The sequence below is a fragment of the Zea mays genome, chromosome 6 (assembly GCF_902167145.1).
Source record: "Zea mays cultivar B73 chromosome 6, Zm-B73-REFERENCE-NAM-5.0, whole genome shotgun sequence".
Taxonomy (NCBI): domain Eukaryota; kingdom Viridiplantae; phylum Streptophyta; class Magnoliopsida; order Poales; family Poaceae; genus Zea; species Zea mays.
The window spans coordinates 159,327,021-159,330,053 of NC_050101.1; the positions used below are offsets into that span (position 1 = coordinate 159,327,021).

A 3,033-nucleotide genomic window follows, 5' to 3' on the forward strand; every position below is an offset into this window, starting at 1 on the left:
GAGCTGTGGTTTTTGTGCTTCATCTCTAAATCCTTCTTGTTTTTCTTGATTCGAGCTTTGGCACTACATCAAGTTCTTTATGGATTTATTACTCTTGGAGCTTCTAACTCCTAGACGACTAGGTGTCTCTTGTGAGTCTCTAAATCTTGTGGAAGACCACAAGAAAGTTTGTATTACCCGCTCGTTTGAGCAAAGAATAGTTTGTGGGCTTGACCTTTGTGGTCGGCAAATGGAGGATTAGGGTTGAAAGAGACCCGGCTCTTGGTGGGCGCCTCAACGAGGAAGTAGGGCACCTTGGTGGTGTGACCGAACCTCAGGATAAATCTTGTGTCTCTTGTGTTCTTGCTCATTGTGTTTGTTCGTGTTCTTCATTCTCTCATCATTATGTGGAAGATTTATTTATATCTTTTTGGTGTGTGGATTTTGAGAAGTGCCTTTCTCAGATCTACTACTTTGAACCATGTGGATCAACTAGAACATCTCATTTCCAAAGTTAAATGGGTGAATTTCGAGATCAATTCAGTTTATATCTCATTCTTTAGTTGAGCTCGTGCAAACCGGCTGAACCGGTTTTACCCAGTTCGTTTCTAGTTTTTGTTGAAAAGTTTCTGCTTGCCTATTCACACCTCCCTCTAGGCAACTTTCAGGTATGCACTGTAGTGCGTTGTTCACCCTAGAACAACCCCACTCTAGAATTTTCAGGCTACCACATATGTATTTATGGCTTGGAGAGTCAACAATAGAGCACCCTTTCCAAAAATAAAATTCGAGACAAAAAGAACAAGGTTGGCTTGGTCACTTATAAGCAATTAACTATCACCATATTGCATCTCCCTTAATATTACGATATGCCTACCAACTTAAGTTTAAATGAAAAATGAATTTAAATTGCTTAAGTTTGCTTTCTTGGAATCCACACCGTGTCGTAGCAAAGGTAGGTGCCTCTTGCAGTTTTTTTGCAACCTTAAATATTTGAATCCACTGTCTTGGAAATCTTTCTTTGAAATGGATGGCCCCAAATCTTTATACTTTGTTTTAATCATCTTAATATAATTGAGTCCTTATCAAAAAGAAAGTGCTCACTCGTGTAATTCATGTCCACAACAAAAGTGCTTCACGTCGTATGATTAGAGAAACAACTTTAATATACGGTTGTTGTCTTTTGTTCTGAAATAATAAATTATGAGCCACTAAATAATCATAGTCGTATATACTAAGTCCACCGTTGAAAGTCGCATGTGTAGTAAGACTATGTCCAGTGGCGGATCTCCGACCGGGGCTGCCTGGGCTGCAGCCCCGGTCGCGGTCCACTAAAACGAATAGGTCCATCGCCGCGCGACAGCCTAGCTCCAGCCGCGCCCAGCCTCGTGAACATCCTTCCTCTATCCTATACCCTCCAGCTCCAGCCGCCGCCAGCCGTGGAGGTGGAGCCGCCCACGCCCGGACCCCGGAGCACCGCTGGAGCCCGCAGCGCTGCTCGCCCGGAGCACGGAGGCCGGACCGCCGGTCGGCCGGAGCACTGCCGCAGGTCGCAGGCCCCTCACCCCGCCGGCGCCCGAAGTCCAGCCGCCTACTCGCTGACTCGCAGGTTGTCCAGCCGCCGGCCGCCGACTCGTCGTTGTCCAGCCGCCGACCACGCGGTGACCGGAGTCCAGGGCATGGGAGCACGCGAGACGTGCACCGAGCAGCCGTGAGCCTGTGACCGTGAGCTAAGGAGAGGTTTGTGATTTGAAGTTTATTTAAAGTTTTGATTTGATTATTTATTTGGTAATAATCTCATATTTAATTTGTGATGAATGGATGAATAACAACATGCTATGCTATATTGAGTGTAATATGTTTGTAGATATTAAGATTAAAATATTTTAAATGTTTAAATTATATATTGCTTCTTGTGTCATATTAAACATCAATTATATATTTTTTATTTGGTTTAAAAATTTTTATAGATTTAGCTTAGTAGCCCCCTCTTGGAGCAATCCTGGATCCGCCACTAACTATGTCCCCTTCCAATGTTGTTTGCTATTCCGTTCACCATTGTGGCAACTTTATTTTTTATGTACTTCATCTGCGTAAATATCACAACGGGGTGGTGGCGCAGTTGGCTAGCGCGTAGGTCTCACATCTGTGAGTGATCCTGAGGTCGAGAGTTCGAGCCTCTCTCACCCCAAATTCCGGTCAAAACGATGAAGAAAAGCTCCGTGACGCATGGGTCGCGTCACGTTGTCACCGTCTCGGGTGATTCGAGCACCTCTGAGCTTCGATCTTTTTTTTCTTTCTTTTTTCTCCGGCCTCGCAGACAGCCCCATTGCCGGACCCAGCTGCGACGCGCCCCATTGCCGGACCATATATCCGTTCGCGCCTTCGCTGCACAGCTCGCCGCCGTGGACGTCTCGACGGCGCAGCAGCCTGCACTTGAACTTGGTTGGTTCTTTTGGCTTCCCTTTCTCTTCTAATGCCTTTTATTCACGTCGGCGTTGGTCGGCGAATTTTTCGTCGCAGGGTTGGATTGGAGGCGGCGGCAGTGGGCTTCGTCACCGGTAAGAGGAAGGCCACCGAGGTAGCCCAAGCGTAGGTACTAATTCCCGTTGTTGGTTTAAGTGTGTTCACTGTATAGTACAACTAACAGCATGGGCTTCTTCTGAAACTTGTTAAGTAGCCAACTAGTACAATTTTAGCCCTGTGTTTAATGAGCTGCTGCAGAGAGTAGATACAGTATAAACTCGAGCTGCTACCGTCATTGTACGATGGTTTCCAAGTTCCAGAAAATTATACAGGAAACAAACTAGAAAAAAACATTTCAAAAAGCCGGTGCTGATCATGGTTTCGGTGGGCATCAGATATCAGATCGTGGCGCTCCAGACGGCGCCGTCGCCCTCGCCGCAGGCGCTGTGGATGGCCCTCGTCCTGTCGACGGACTTGCACATGCCGCTGGCCGCTCCACGACCAGTCGAAGGATATATAAACTTGATAAAGTGATTATAACTGATGTCGACTTATTGCGACCTCTAATATAAGTACAGGTCACAACCT

The 3,033-nt window shown here is 46.5% G+C and overlaps 1 non-coding gene across 1 annotated transcript; it reads left to right on the forward strand.

Moving 5' to 3' along the window:
* Positions 1-2,086: 2,086 nt before the first annotated feature.
* TRNAV-CAC (transfer RNA valine (anticodon CAC)) lies at positions 2,087-2,170 on the forward strand. Its single transcript is given in 2 exon segments — positions 2,087-2,124; positions 2,135-2,170. It is a non-coding gene; the product is annotated as a tRNA-Val (tRNA).
* The last annotated feature ends 863 nt before the right edge of the window (positions 2,171-3,033 follow it).